Consider the following 16,311-nt stretch of genomic DNA (forward strand, 5'->3'; position numbering starts at 1 on the left):
AGATCTCCTTCTCTGAAGGTCTCCAATTATCTTATCTAAATCATCCCCCTAAATAGCCCACTGTCATTCTCTAGCATTGCACCCTATTTATTTCCTTCATAGAAGCAATAACAGGAGCTAATTGTTTCATTTCTTTGTTCATTCATTCATTATATATATGTACATATAAACACATGTGTGTGTGTATATATATAGAGAGAGAGACTATATATATACAGTTCACTGTATATCAAATAACCATAAAACCTCATTGTCATACAATAGACATTTACTGTTCACACACCAGAGTTCAATGGGCCTGGGGCTTCTTCCATCTCCTCTCAGCTTGAACACGTACCTGGGAGTCTGCTTCCAGTCGGCTGATGTAGACCAGCTTCAGCTGAGTCTATTAGGGGGACTTGGCTCTTCTCCACTTGTTTCTCATCCTCCAGCGGACTAGCCCTGGTACGTTCCCCCAGCTATGGCATAGGGTCAGGAGATCAATCCCAGTGCTCAGGGCAAGTTCAGGCTCTGCTTGCATTGCATCAGCTAACATCCCATTGGCCAAAGCAAGTCATATGCGACAGCCAGCATTAAACCAGGAGGTTCACTAAAAAGTCACCTGGAAAGTGGCATGAATATAAGAAGAGGTAAAGGGACCAGACTTCTAGCTTATAACACATGCTTCTGTACAGCTCCCCATAAAAAGCAATCCATCCCATGAGGTTCAGTCTTTGGGTTCTGATGTTATAAACAATTTGCTTAACACCACCTTGCATAGCACCTCTTCCTGACTTCCCCCCAAGCCTCTTTCTCATTTTATCAATGCTGTGTGTTAGGAAAAGTACATGTTTTGAGTCAAACAGTCCTTGGTTAGCTTCTCGGTTGATCCACTTAAAAGCCATGCTTCCTTGGGACAAGTTACTGCACATCTCTGAGCTCCAGTTTCCTTCTGGGCAAAGCCGGAAGGTGCCCTGTTTGGAAGGCTGTTGCGGATGTTAAACGAGACAGATGTGCACCAAGTGCCCAGCATGTACCGCAAACATTGGATCCTTTCTGCCCATTCCCTCTGCTCACCACAAGGAGGGGCTGGGGAAAAGGATTTTACAATAAGAGGAGTGGATCTGTAAGAACAATTTCACTTGCGAGAGATGGAGAACATGAGTGAAAGCAGCTTACGCAAAAAATTGATTCTGAGCACAGTGAACTGAAAAACTAGGGATAGAGCTTGCGAAAGACCTTCTTGTTAAGGTACAGTGTGATTACAGCCCATTCTGTCCTCTTAATTCTGTTTCTCCCCACTTTGGCTTCTCTCAGGCAAGGGTGGCCTTCAAGGTGGCCTCTGAGACTCACTCCATAGTCACCCCCACAGCCCCAAGTCTAGTGAAGATCCTGTCACCCAACACACAGACTCAGAACAACAGGAAAGAAGACCTGGTTCACGAATAAGACACCCAGTTAATCTTCAATTTCAGGGTAAACAACAGTTTTTTAAAATATAAGTGTGTCCAAAAATATTGCATGGGACATACTTATACTAAACATTTGTTGGTTGTTCTCCTGAAATTTAAATTTAACTGGTAGTCCTGTATTTTTCTTGGCTAAATCTGGCCACCCTATCCAAAGGAAAATAATAATAGTCTTAATAGAAGGAAGAAGAATGCATACTGGGCCACAAAAGAAAGAAAGAAGTAAAAAAAAGAAAGAAAGAGAAACAGGCCCATTATAAAGGGAAACGGGTTTTAGTTCTGTCTCATATCCCGCTTCAATCCCAAGACTTGTGGTCATTTTCAAACCACAGAAGAGATGCCTTCTTTTCTCTCTCATTCTGATTTCTCTGTGGCAATACTTGAAAACAATAAAGAGTTTTCCTAAGGCATTGCATTTGTAAATGTAACTATAGCATTTCAGAACCAGAAAGGAAATTAAAAGTCATCTCTCTCAACCCCACTACTTAACAGACAAAGGCGCAGGAACTCAGCTGAAAAGACCAATCCAAGATGACACAGTTCTCTGGGACAGAACTGGTCTGAAGTTCAGATGTTCTAAAACCTAATCATTGCATTTTCCACTATTTTTCTGATAATCTTTGTAACAGCATCTAGGGAATAAAAGAAAAGTCATTTGGGGCTGACTTTGTTTGTAGCTCTTTACACTGAGTTGAGAGAGAAATTGCTCTCCTTTCGCGGAACACTAAATGCAAGCTCTACCAGAAACAGTAAATGCATCTACAAAACAATTTGCTCACGTGGAAGCCAGGGATTTTCTCAAACCATTTGCCAGACCCAGTGCAACCCTACTTTTCAGAGACCACGAGAATCTGAGCTCTCAAATTCATACTCAGCAGCCACGCTCCCATTGCCCATGAGTTCAGCTCGCCTCCCCAGGCAGGCCTGCCCTGCTCCTGTTCAAACAGAGCTTCCTTTTGTTGATGGCAACTGCGCCAGCTGAGTGACTCTTTTAAGCCACACAACAAAAAGAGATGAAAAGAGGCAGCTTTCAAGATGAATCTATGGGTAACCCCTTCCCAGGCAAGGAGGGTGGCTGTCAGCTGTCGACAGCAGGGCCACAGGCTGGAGTGGCAGCCTGTGCCCTCTGCCCAGCGCCATCCCTGCTCGCCTGATAAAGGCCTGGCTCCATCCCACAGGCGACATTCCTTCGCAGAGCAGCTGCACTTAGGTCTTAACGTGTCCCATTGTACTGTTGGTTTAATGAGGTCTCTTGGGCACTGTTTGTAAATGACAGTCGTCAAAATGCCCAAGCACCGGAGACACAACCGTCTTGCATTCTGCCTTCTGAGAAGCTTGCACCATTAAAGGAATTTTTTTTTGATTTAAAAATAAAATAGAATCATAGTAAAACCCTCCTAACTGTCTGGAATTTATTAATTTATTAATTCTCCTCTAGCACAAATAAGTTATTATGGAGGAGTGGTTACAGCATAAAATTGGAGGCATGAACAAGTCCCACACCCACACTTGCTAGCTGAGACAAGCTCTTGAATTACTTGGAGCTCCAGTTTCTCAGCTGTCAAATGGACATAAAAATCGTACCTCCTACAAAGGGCTGCGGAGAGGCCGAGTGAGATAATATACAAACAATGCTCAGCCCGACATCTGGTATCTTGTAGGAGCTCAACAAATATTAGGTATTATTTGTTTTACCAAAATATACATGATACTGCCAAAAATAATTACATGTGTTCGTGTGTGTGTGTGTGTGTGTATGAAAATGAGTTGCTTTTTGGAAAGTGATTACGAGCAGTGATCAGCACATGATAAGTACTATATAATTGTCAGCTCTTATTACTGTTGTTGATGATCGCATTATTATTATTGTTGAACAAGAAACAAGCTACAGAATCTTTGGAACCAGAGCTCAATTGACTTGACCAATCAATTAACTAATGGCTTCCTCTGCTCTGCAACTTGGGAAGAAAAAGGAAGATGAAATATTATAAGGGGTGGAGAGGGATTCTGGCTAGAATTAAGTTAGAGTGACAAGGTCAACAAACCAGGACCCACCGGGCAACTCCAGCTTTTTATGTTGTAAATAAAGTTTTATTGAAACACAGCCCCACTCATTAGTTTACGTATTGTCTATAGTTGCCTCTACATTACAGCTGCAGGTTTGAGTAGTTGCCAAAGAGATCATATGGCCTACATGGCCTAAGATATTTACTCTCTCGCCCTTTCCAGAGAAAGTTTGCTCACCTCTGAGCTAGAAAGAAGGGAATGGGCCTAGAACAGCATTTGGCACATAGTAGGTCATCAGTAACTATGTGTTGGGAAAAAAATGAGTGAACGGAATAAATGAATAGGCAGGAAGCAGCTGATTTATCATTGGTCCTGGCCTATCAAGGTCTTCATGAACTCGGGACCACTTCATACTGATGTGTCAGCTCTATCATTGTCCCAGGGAACTGTGTGTGCCATTGTTGGGAATGAATAGGGCATAAATATCACTTTGTAAATTTGACCTAACAGTACTGGGTTCCTGCCAGTCGGCTTCAAGTGTTCCATCCTCTGCCCTATTCAAGGAGAGGGGAAGCCGGTGATAGCAGAAAATGCATGGAACTTTACACTGAGATACTCTAGAGAGTAGAGAGCAAAGGGGCGGACTCTGAAATGACACATTTGTCTCTAGTTGGAGTAAAGGAAAAGGATGCATCTGAGTCCTAATCCTGCTGAATGAGTTCTCTACAGAACGCAGTAAGAATAGTAAACCTCCGTATTCAGAGTGAACAATGAGCACAGTCATTTTGAAAGAAAAAAAAGGTAACAACTTGGGTGTGTATATGGCTAGAGTTTGGGGCTGGACTCAATTATGTGACCACAACTGTCTGCCAAAACTTCTGTCATAATTCCTAACTTAACTGGAAATGCTTGGTCTTCCCCATCAGAATATGGGCTCTCTGCAGACCCAGGCTCATCTCGGATCCCTGGGTCCCCCCACGGAGCTCAGAACATTGCTCTGCACGTCCTCTTTGGGGTCAAGCCAATTTGACTTGGGTTTTCTTTACTTGCTACTAAAATGGTCTGAGTTACACCATTAGTGTTGGCTATTGATGACCCCTGCCCTCCTCCCCTCCTAAATCTGTTGATGGCAAAGAGGCGGAAAAAAACAGAGGTTAAGAGTTCAGAAACTGCGGCCAAACTTCCTGGATTTGAACCCCAAACTGTACCACTTGCCCTTGGGCACATTACATCTTTGTGCCTCCATTTCCACATAGATAAATGGGGAATAAGAATAGTATCTATCTCATAGGATTGCTGGAAATCTGTGAGATAACTTAAGTAAGCGCTGAGAATAGCACATAATGATTAATAAGACATAAAAGTACTTGCATTATCACCACAGTGGTGTGCCAGACCTATGTTGCTCCCTCTGCCCTCACCTCAAGGAAGCGATCCCCCTTTCAGCCACCTGGTGCCTTGTTTCTCTCTCTGTCTGTCCCTCCACAGCCACCTCTTTCCTAACTTGATTGGCATGGACTGTGGGAACAACACAAATCACTTCACTAACCCAAAACAGATCCGCCAGCTCACCTGGATGAAATGGAGTTTTGGACACTACAGGTGTCGTATATGAGCAACCAGAGAGATACACACACACGAGCCAAAGCTATCAAAGGCCAAAAGCTGCATTTTCCATGTATTGTGATTGAAAATCTTCTCTTGAAAGGTGACAGGTGGCAACCCAAGTACAAAGCCCAAAATGCCACTTCCACTCTACTGAAATGTGAGCTCCATGAACTGCTCCCTACGAACCTTATTTGTCATGAAATCTAGTATCTCTTTCTAGAAGATGCTGCCGTACCCCATCTCCTGATTGTCCACAAACTCTATGTAATTATATAATCCAAAAGGGGGGTCCATGTGGTACCCACGCTCAGGCCGGGAGAAAACTGGAGTCTCAGATACTCTCATTGCCCTTTGTGGCCACACAGAGTAACTATTACAGGTAGATGCTGCAGGGCCTCGCTGCCATGGCGCCCACTGACCCCAGTTCCCTGTGCAGGCTGTCCTGTCCTGGTCTCTCGAGGAAGGCCACTGTCATGCTGCATGTAGCAGGGGGACCTGCTGTGCTCCCAGAGATGCCACTTTCAAAGACTGGCTCTCTCAGCTCACATGCCCAGCGCTGCCTTCCTGAACCTCAGCCAACCCCAGGCTCACTGAATCAGGTATTCTTTCTAGCATCTGCCACCTTTAGGACAGAATCACCTTCCGCCTGCCTTTTCCTCTGCAATGTTACCATTTTTCAAAGTGGTCGCATTAGGCCCTCCACCCCCTCCCCATTCCCTGAGGGGGCCCTCCTCAGTGGCTCCCAGGACATGCCTTTTAAAGGGAAATTGTCCTCTGTGATTCCAGAAGGCACCTCTCTCACAACTCAAAAGGGCAAACACCACATTTAAAACCAGGCAATGCGTCCTGCCATAGGATAAAGTCTGTCCCTTCCTGTCACCTCCAGGGCAAGAAGGGAAGTGAGGGAAGGAAAGGAACTTGAGGTTTGTACCCTTCAACTTCTGCCCCTACCCCACCCAGACTTTCGTGAACTCTTGTTCAAGAGATTGCTTGCCCTGTGTCGGCTGACACAACACCTTCAGTTAATTTCATTAGATCCACAGTTTTGCGTCCATTTTTGCTACAATCCCATTCACTCTTCTTTTTGTACAGTTTTCAGTAATTTGCGAACTATCCAGGGGTGGCTCTTATGCTTTCAGAGCAGCCACAAAAGAGCACAAAATGAGCCATGACTGAAGGACATTAGATTTTTTTTAACTTTTGTTTTCTACCTAATTTGCTTTCCAGAACATGTAGTAAGTGATTTTTTTCATTATAATTATTTTCAACAACCTAGGCACAAAAAATTTCAATAACCATTAAAATATACACTGTATTATAACAAATGTCGGCAGTAGGTGTATTTTTTTTAGTTAATTATTTTATTGTTGTTCAATTACAGTTGTCTGCATTTACCCCCCACCCCTCCACCCCACCCCAGCCAAACCCACCTCCCTCCCCTGCTTCCACGCCCCCCCCACTTGGTTTTGTCCATGTGTCCTTCATAGCAGTGGGTGTATTTTTAAGAGTTGGCTTACTAAATCAGATCTTTGCTTTTTCAACTACAAGGGTTTTTTCCCTGTTTTCCCTTCCCCACCTTCTTCTCCTGTTCTTTCTTCCTCTTTCATTGTCTCATGCTTTTTTATGCTCTTTGAATTTTTTGCACCCTTGACTGTTGGCCATATTCAACCAAAATGCTTTAATGAATATATTTATTAAATATAATGTAATGTTCTCTCTTCTTAAAGAAATAGCTTCAGTGGAACTTTTTTTTTACATCAAATACATAAACACACAAAATTATGAAAATATAAGAGCTAAAACTAAAAATCCCTTTTTAAGAAAACATAGGGGGAAAATTTCATGACACTCATTTGGCAATGATTTGTTAGATAAAAAGAAAAAATAAATTTGATTTCATTAAAATTTAAAGACATTTGTGCATCAAGGGATGCTGTCAACAAGGTAGACCAAGGGAGGGAAAAAATGTCTGTAAATCATATATCTAATAAACAATTAGTACTCAGGCTGCATAACAAACACCTACAACTCAACAACGAAAAACAAGCAACCCGATTTAAAACTGGGCAAAGGATTTGAATAGACATTCCTCTAAAGAAGATAAACAAATGTTCAATAAGCACGTAAAAAGATGCTCTGTATCATTCAGCATTAGGAAAACACAAATCAAAATCACAGTGAGATACCACTTTACTTCCATTAGGTTGGTTACTATCAACAAAATTTTTAAATAACTGTTGGCAAGGATGTGGAGAAATTGGAACCCTGGTGCACTGCTGGTGGGAATATAAAATGGAACAGCTGCGGTGGAAAACATTATAGGAGCTCCTCAAAAAATTAGGCAGAATTATCAGATGATTCAGCTGTTGGAGGAGGTCATCCAGAGGACATGACAGGAGAGCTGGACCCCAACTATCAGAGGCTCCTCACCCCCTCCCCGTCCTTAGACTATGCATTCTATGCACCATACCCACCGTGGGAGCTGTCCTGGGGACATAGCCACGAGAGAGTAAGGTATTGTTGAGACCACCTGGAGCAAATACGTGGCTGAACCCAGTTAAGACCTCTAATTAAACTTTAAGATTCTGGCAGGCACATGAGGACACCTACTGGTCTTGTGGTTGATCAAGACAAGCCTTATAAGTTCCCCCTGCTTATTAAATCTGCCACCTATGACTCTGGAGCCATCTGCCTCTCCTTGCATTCTGAGTACAAGCCAGTTTCAGATCTTACTCAGGAAGCTCCCACGTTATGAACCTACACCAGCAATTCTGCTTTTGAGTACATTGAAGGATTTCGACCTAAAATGGAGGACGTACAACACAAAATCTCATGCATGCACCCTCAGAATCACAGAACTTAAGAACGGATTTCCCATGAGATGCCTCATTTACAGAAGACTGATACTCTACTAACCAATAGACTTCCACCAAGAATCCCGCCCCCCCGGCCCCCGCATCCTCAAGCCAATGAACTTACTGTTTGAGTCTCACTGGACTAAACCCTTTTTGCACTCCTTACACATAAAGACAGCCCACCCCAAACCCTCAGTGTACTCGCTTATAGCTTGTTACAGCATTTGGTTCTTGAATCACAGTTCCTCTTCTATTCTTGGATAAATTTAATTTCTGGTAATTTGAGCCTGCCTTGGTTTACCTCTTTATTTAGGGAGACAGGTATATACCCAGAAGAATTGAAAGCAGAGATTCAGACATGTTTGTGGTGTCATTATTCATCACAGCTAAAGGTAGAAACAACCCAAGTGTTCATCGAAGGATGAATGGGTAAATAAAATGTGGTAGATACAAACAATGGAATATTATCAGTCTTTCAAAAAAAAAAAAAGAAAATTTCGACCCATGCTTCACCACGGATGAACCTTGAAGACAATCTGCTAAGTGAAATAATCCAGACACAAAAGGACAAATACTGCAATTTCACTTACACGCAGTACCTAGAATAGTCAAGTTCTTAGAGACAGAGACTTGTCTTAGAGACAAGTTGTAGAGCCCAGTTCTTAGAGAAGAGTAGACTGGTGGTTCCCAGAGGCTGGGAGGAGGAAAGAAATGGGGGATTAGTGTTTAATGGGTATGGAGTTTCAGTTTGAGACGGTGGAAAAGTTTGGAGATGAATAATAGTGATGGCTACACAACGACATGAACATACTTAATGTCATTAAACTGTACGCTTAAAATTAACTAACATTGTCAGTTTTATGGGGTGTATGTTTTTGCCACAATAAAAAAAGAAAAGAGTGAATTGTCTTTTAATTTATGTATGTTTGAATTGTATGTTCTTAGGCTAGTGGTCAACCAAACAGAGTGAAGCAAAAAGAAAATGAAAAAAAGAAAATTTCTGCTGCAGACCTCCAAAAAGACTCCGAGAAGCTAGAACAATAAAAAGTCAAAATCAAAGTGGAATTAAGTTGAGGAACCCAAGGACATTAACAGGTATGTGGCTTGTCCAAGATTACACAGCTCATTAATGGGAGAGCTAAAATGAAAACCCTGGAGAATGTGTGATGGTTTAGTGATTTTCTTGGTTTTGGGGTCTTGTCTGAGAGACCTTAACAACTCCACATCTCCCTCTGTCTCCAACAAAGGTGCCCACCAGCAAAGTGCCACAAGGCAAGAAGTCCTGGAGACTAGCACAGGCCACCTAAGCCACTGAAGGCTCTACATCTTGAGGACCAACCCTGGGTCTGGGGCTCCAGTAGGGAATTTGGAGAGTGGGAATGTTCAAGTGAGAGGTGGGTGGGTTTGGGGCATAAGCCATTGGTTTGTGGGTATCAGACTATTATTTAGGATAGATTCTGTAAGGTGTATTTGTGTGTGTCTATTTGTTAGTTTTGACTTTTATCGTGGAAGCTGGTTAAAATTTGTTTCCCTTCTATCTGGAATACAAACACTAGGGATAGTTAGTTACTTAACATTTGAAAGCTTCCAATTCAAAGCTTACAGGCCAGAAGTACCACCACTCCAGTATCTGTACATACCAGTTTCACCAGACAGTGAATTAATCATTATAATGGAAATAGGGATGGCTTTTTCAATATTGACACTAATCCTGATTATTATCAATTTTTCCTTCTCTATTGGAACATTCCCATGAACATATAAAAAGTTTGTTAATTTTTCTCATCTTTTAAAAAATCTTTCCTTGACTCATTTCCAACCTCACCCTCCCCAATCACTGCCTTATTTCTTCATTCCCCATTTTCTGCAGAACTCAATGAAAAAGAGACCTACTCCATCTCCAATTTATCTCCTCTCATCCTTTCTTTTTTAAAATATTTTATTGTTATTCTATTACAGTTGTCCCAGTTCTTCCCCCTACACTGTCCTCCGCCCAGCCCACCCCCAACTCCCACAGTCACTCCCCACACTGTTGGCCATGGGTCACTCATGCATGTTCCTTGACTAGTCCCTTCCCCTTCTTTCTACCATTATCCCCACTTCCCTCCCTTCTGGTTGCTGTCAGTCTGTTTCTTGTTTCCATGCCTCTAGTTCCATTTTCTAGTTAATTTATTTTGTTCATTGGTTTTCTCTTCTGGGTGAAATCATATGGTGTTTGTCTTTCACCAACTGGCTTATTTCACTTAGCATAATCCAGTTCTACCCATGCTGTTGCAAAAGGTAGGAGTTCCTTCTTTCTTTCTGCTGTGTAGTATCCCATTGTGTAAATGTACCACAGTTTTTTTATCCTCTAATTTACTGATGGGCACTTAGGCTGTTTCTAACACTTGGCTATTATAAATAATGCTGCTATGAACATAGGGGTGCATTAAGGTCTTTGAATTGGTGAATCAAGATTCTTAGGGTATATTCCTAATAGTGGAATCACTGGGTCAAAAGGCAGTTCCATTTTTAGTTTTTTGAAGAAATTCCATACTGTTTGCCACAATACTGCACCAGTCTGCATTCCCACCAACAGTGCACCAGGGTTTCCTTTTCTCTGCATCCTTGCCAACACTTGTTTATTGATTTATCAATGATGACCATTCTGACAGGTGTGAGGTGATATCTCATTGTGGTTTTAATTTGCATCTCTCTGATGGCTAGTGATGTTGAACATCTTTTCGCATGTCTATGTGCCATGTGTATGTCCTCCTTGGAGAAGTGTCTATTCAGGTCCTTTGCCCATTTTTTAATTGGGTTGTTTGTCTTCCTGGTGTTGAGTCCTATGAGTTCTTTACATATTTTGGAGATCAAACCCTTATCCAATGTATCATTGGCAAATATGTTCTCCCATACAGTTGGTTGGGGGGGGGCTCTGCCCACGAAGCCCCACTGGTCACCAAGGATGAGAATAAGTCTACCAAGACATGATCTGCTTGGGGAGGAAATGTGGCCGATCTCTCAAAGAAAAAGGGCCAGGAGCCTTTTCCTCAATGGGCTTTTATTGGGCTTAATTTGCATAGGAATACAGGGCATGTATATATATGTGTGTGTGTGTGTGTACACACACACACATAAGGCTCAATCATTGTCAGGCAGTAATGACCAAACAATAGATAACAAACAAAGAACTATGAGGGCTTATTTAGAGTCAGGGTCAGATAGCTAAAGGGCTATAAAACTTTGGGGAACAAACTCATTTTGTGCTTGGATCCTTATCATTTAAATTGAGGGTATTAGCAAAGTAGGTTTCACAGGATTTTATGCATTCTTTCTTAGGCCTGATTGCCCCTGGGGAACCCGCCCTTTCCAGCACAGGGCTGCACCCACCTCCTGCATTGTTTCAGGCTTAAGGCAGGCAGGGGAAGTAAGGCAGCCAAAAGATTAGGAGACTTCTTGCAGATAGAATGAGGACTCAGGCTATGTCAAAGCCAAGGGGCGAGGGTCCATCACCCCCTTTTTCTATAGACCCCCAAGTCCTTCCCTGAGGGCCTCTTCATGACCATGCCTGTCTTAGGTCATCCCTCCCTTGAGGAATCTTACCCATCATTGGCTAACCTGTCATGCCCTGGGGGCCAAGCAGAGTGAAGTAAAGTGGGCAGAGGCAGTGCTCCTGCCGGAGATAAACTTTGTCTCCTTAGTGGCTTATGGCCCCAGGGTCCCTCACTCAGCCTTAGCCATGGGGGTTTACAGCTTCTGAAACCAGGCAGGGTGGTTCCCAACAGTTGGTTCCCTTTTCTCATTTTTATCATTTTCTTAATTGTTATTCCATTACAGTTGTCCCAATTTTTCCCTTTTGCCCTCCTCCACACATCCCACCCCCAGCTACCACAGTCAATTCCCACACTGTTGTCCATGTCCATGGGTCATTCATACATGCTCTTTGTCTAGTCCCTTCCCCTTCTTTCCACCATTATCCCCTCTCCCCACACCCCACCTCCCGTCACTTTCAGTCTGGTTCCCTTTTCATTTTGATGATGGTTCCTTTAGCCATGCAGAAGATTTTGAGTTTGATGTAGTCCCATTTATTCATTTTTTCATTTATTTCCCTTGCTTTAGGAGATATATCAGCACAAAAATTACAATGTGGGATATTTGAAATTTTCCTGCTTATGTTTTCCTCTAGGACTTTTATAGTATCATGACTTATACTTAAGTCTTTTATCCGTTTTGAGTTTATTCTGGTATATGGTACGTTGTGGTCTAGTTTCATTTTTGGCATGTACCAGTCCAGTTTTCCCAACACCATTTATTGAAGACACTATATTTACTCCATTGTATGCTCATGCCTTGTTTGTCAAATATTAACTGACCATAGAGACTTGGGTTTATTCCTTATTTCTCTGTTCTGTTCCATTGATCTGTGTGTCTGTTCCTATGCCAGTACCAGACTGTTTTGATTACAGTGGCCTTGTAGTACAGTTTGATATCAGGTATTGTGATCCCTCCTGTTTTGTTCCTCTTTTTCAAGATTGCTGAGGCTATTTGGGGTCTTTTTTGGTTCCATATAATTTTTTGAAATATTTGTTCTAGATCTGTGAAATATGCCATTAGCATTTTAATAAGAATTGTGTTGAATCTATAGATTGCTTTGGGTAGTATGGACATTTTAATGATGTTAATTCTTCTAATCCATGAACATAGTATATGTTTCCATTTATTTGTGTCTTCCTTAATTTCTTTCTTCAGTGTTGTATAGTTTTCCCAGTACAGGTCTTTTACCTCTTTGGTTAAATGTATTCCTAGGTACTTTACTTTTCTTGTTGCTATAGTAAATGGGATTTTTTTTCCTAGTTTCTCTTTCTCATATTTCATTGTTGGTATACAAAAATGCCATTGATTGCTGAATATTGACTTTGTATTATGCTATTTTTCCAAATTCACTTATTAGGTTGAGTAGTTTTTTGGTGGAGACTATAGGGTTTTCTATGTACACTATCATTTCATCTGTGAAGAATGACAGTTTTACTTCTTCCTTTCCAATTTGGATGCCTTTTATTTATTTTTCTTGTGTGATTGCTGTGGCTAGAACTTCCAGTACTATGTTGAATACTAGTGATGAAAGCAGACACCCTTGTTTCTGATCTTATGGGTAAAGCTTTTAGTTCTTGCCCATTGACTATGATGTTGGCTGTAGGTTTCTTGCATATAGCTTTTATTATGTTGAGATATACTCCCTCTATTCCCACTTTGCTGAGTATTTTTATCATAAATGGGTGCTGGATTTTATCAAATGCTTTTTCATCATCTATTGATATGATCGTGTGATTTTTATCCTTCATTTTATTTATGTGGTATATTATGTTTATTGATTTGCAAATATTGTACCATCCTTACATCCCTGGGATAAATCCCACTTGATCATGGTGCATGATCTTTTTGATGGATCTCTGAATCTGGATTGCCAATATTTTGTTGAGGATTTTAGCATCTATGTTCATCAGATATATTGGCTTCTAGTTTTCTTTTTTCTTGTGTCTTTACCTGATTTGTTGCATTAGTTTGTTAAGAGGTCTTCTCAATTGCCCTTCCATGGTCTAATTTTAATACAGCAGCTGGGATGATGGATTTCTAATAAGATCCAGATTATGTTTCTCTTCTACTTAAAACCCTCCAATATTTCCCAGAATCCTCACCAGGTCCCTTGATCTTTTATCTCCCATTACCACTTCTAATGAAGGGCATTTTCTCTTTCTGCTCCCTCTACCTGGAATACTCTTAGATATCCCTCACCTCCTTTAAGTCTTTCTCATATTTCACCTTCACAGTGAGGATTATACCCTGATTTCCCTACTTAATATGTCTTTCCTCACTCTCTAAAACCCTTTATTCAACCCTGCTTAATCTGTCTTGAAATTTTTAATAATTTTTTTAACAAAGGACCCGGCATTTTTATTTTGCACTGGGCCCCACAAGTTATGTAGCCAAACTTGAAGATCTCTACCTTCCTCTGTTTTCTGATTTGTACAACAAAGATAACAAAAGTACTTTTCCCATAGGAATTTTGAGAGGATTAAATAATATATAGATACAAGGCAAATAAAACTTATAAATTTGTTCAAGAAGAATGTATTATCTATTATGTATCAAGCACTATTCTACACACTGGAGAAATGCCTATGAAAAGTTGTTCTCAAGGAGCTTACACTCCAGTAGAGGAAAGAGAGGTAGTAACAAACAAGATACCATCACATGGAGTAAGTACTATGTGGAGAACTAAAATGTACTCATGTGACAGAGTGACTAGATGACCACAGTTGCTTGGGTGATCAGGGGTGGCTTCTCTGTGAGGTGACATTTAAATGAGAACTGATGACAAGAAAAAAATCAGCCATGCAAAAATTAGAGGCAAGAGCATTCCAGGCAGAGGGAAAGTAGTGAACGTGCCAAAGACGGGAACCAACTGCGGTGTCAGAGACACAGAATAAAGGCAGGATGGGTGTGGCAGAGTACATTGGAGAGTGCTTCCAGATGAGGCCAGAGGGGAGAGTGGAGCCCAGATCAAGTAGGCCACAGCAGTGGGTGCTGCTTGGTTAAATGTGTCACGGCAAGTCATTCAAGTTTTAAGCTGGGAACACTTAGTCTTACTTATGTGTTTAGAAGATAACTGGCTCTTTCCAGCCAGCTCCAAGCAATGGGTATCTCTTGGGACAACTGGCGAAGCGCCACAAGACCGGGAGCAAGAGAAAGCCCTCCACAAGAAGCAAAATATGAGCTGGGGTGCCCTGCTACCTACACTAAGATTAGATCCCGCCACATGCACTATGTTCATGTGCAGGGAGGCAACAAGAAGTACTGAGCCTTGAGGCTGGACGTGGGCAACTTCTGGGTCTCAGAGTGTTGTACAAGCAAAACATGGATTATTGATGTCATCTACAATGCATCCAGCAATGAGCTGGTCCATACCAAGGCCCTAGTAAAGAACGACACCTTGCTCATTGACAGCACACCATACCAACAGTGGTACAAATCCCACTATGCACTGCCCCTGGGCCGGAAGAAGGGGGCCAAGCTGACCTCTGAAGCGGAGGAGATTTTAAACAAAAAAGGATCAAAGAAAATTCAGAACTAGAAAGGAAAAGGAATGCCAAAATCAGCGATCTTCTAGAGGAGCAGTTCCAGCAGGGCAAGCTTGTTGGGTGCATCGCTTCGCGACCAGGCCAGTGTGGCCAAGCGGATGGCTCTGTGCTGCAGGGCAAGGAGCTGGAGTTCTAGCTGAGGCAAATTAAGGCCTGGAAAGGCAAATAAATCCTCTTCCCTCCTTTCTTTAAAGGTCATGTTTGAAAAAAGAACACTCCTGTAATAAAGGTGTTATTCTCAAGTTAACAAATAAGTTACCTCTGGCCCTGGCTGGGTGGTTCGGTTGGTTGGTTGGAGTCGATGTATGGTTGGCCACACATCAAAACGTTCAGGTTAGACTCCTTGTCAGGGCACATACCTAGGTTGCCAGTTTGATTCCCGGTCCCTGGTTGGGGTGTGTATGGGAGGCAGCCGATTGATGTTTCCTCTCACATCAATGTTTTTCTCTCTCACACTTTCTCTCCCTTCCTCTTTCTCTAAAATCAATAAACATATCCTCGGGTGAGGATTTTTTTTTTAAAGTTAACTCTGATTACTGTTTGAAAAATGGACTTGGGTGGAGAGGCAAAGGAAGACAGAGATGTGAAGCAGGATGTTACCACAATAATGTAAGGAAGAGATGATGGCAGCTGGAACCAAGGGGACAGTGGTGGCGATGAAGGGGTCATATTTATAATCGGATTCTACCTATTGGGATAGAATCAATAGAAATTGCTGCTGATAGTGGTGAAGAAAAGGATCAAAAATGTTTCTTGAGCAATTGGGTGGATAAATGTTCACAATGATCATGTGAATACCAAAGATTATTAAGTAAATACCAAATGATCGATAACAAGTATTGGTTAACAATTAATGAAAAATTAATCCTAATTAAGAATCAGGGTGTTTTCATAAAATCACATCCTAAGCAGAAAGGTGCCCTGGGTGTGCCGAGCACCCAGTAGATGTTGCTTGAGTGGAGGAACGGCGGGGAGGGGGGATGCTGAGAGGGAAGTGGAAGGGGAAGCTAAAGAAAAACTTTGTCAACTTTACAGTTTTGCCTAAAGCAGGACCTGCTGACTTGTCTCCACAAAAAGGAAAAACAAAATCACACACACAAAAAAGAAGCTTTGCTGCATGGGAAGATTTGAACTAACAAAGGAACAGGAAAGGGTCAGGAGGACAGGGACACATGTGTTTGGACACATCCCCTACTTGGGAAAGCTGACTCTGGAGAGGCCAAGCCCTGATGGGTGTGCAGGAAACTCTTTTGCCCTGTCAGTTCCTAATAA

General features: G+C 41.9%; 1 pseudogene; it reads left to right on the forward strand.

The window, feature by feature from the left end:
• The first annotated feature begins 14,594 nt into the window (after positions 1 to 14,594).
• LOC112322086 (small ribosomal subunit protein eS8 pseudogene) lies at positions 14,595 to 15,208 on the forward strand (annotated as a pseudogene).
• Positions 15,209 to 16,311: the final 1,103 nt, after the last annotated feature.

This window comes from Desmodus rotundus, chromosome 3 (assembly GCF_022682495.2).
Source record: "Desmodus rotundus isolate HL8 chromosome 3, HLdesRot8A.1, whole genome shotgun sequence".
Lineage (NCBI taxonomy): Eukaryota > Metazoa > Chordata > Mammalia > Chiroptera > Phyllostomidae > Desmodus > Desmodus rotundus.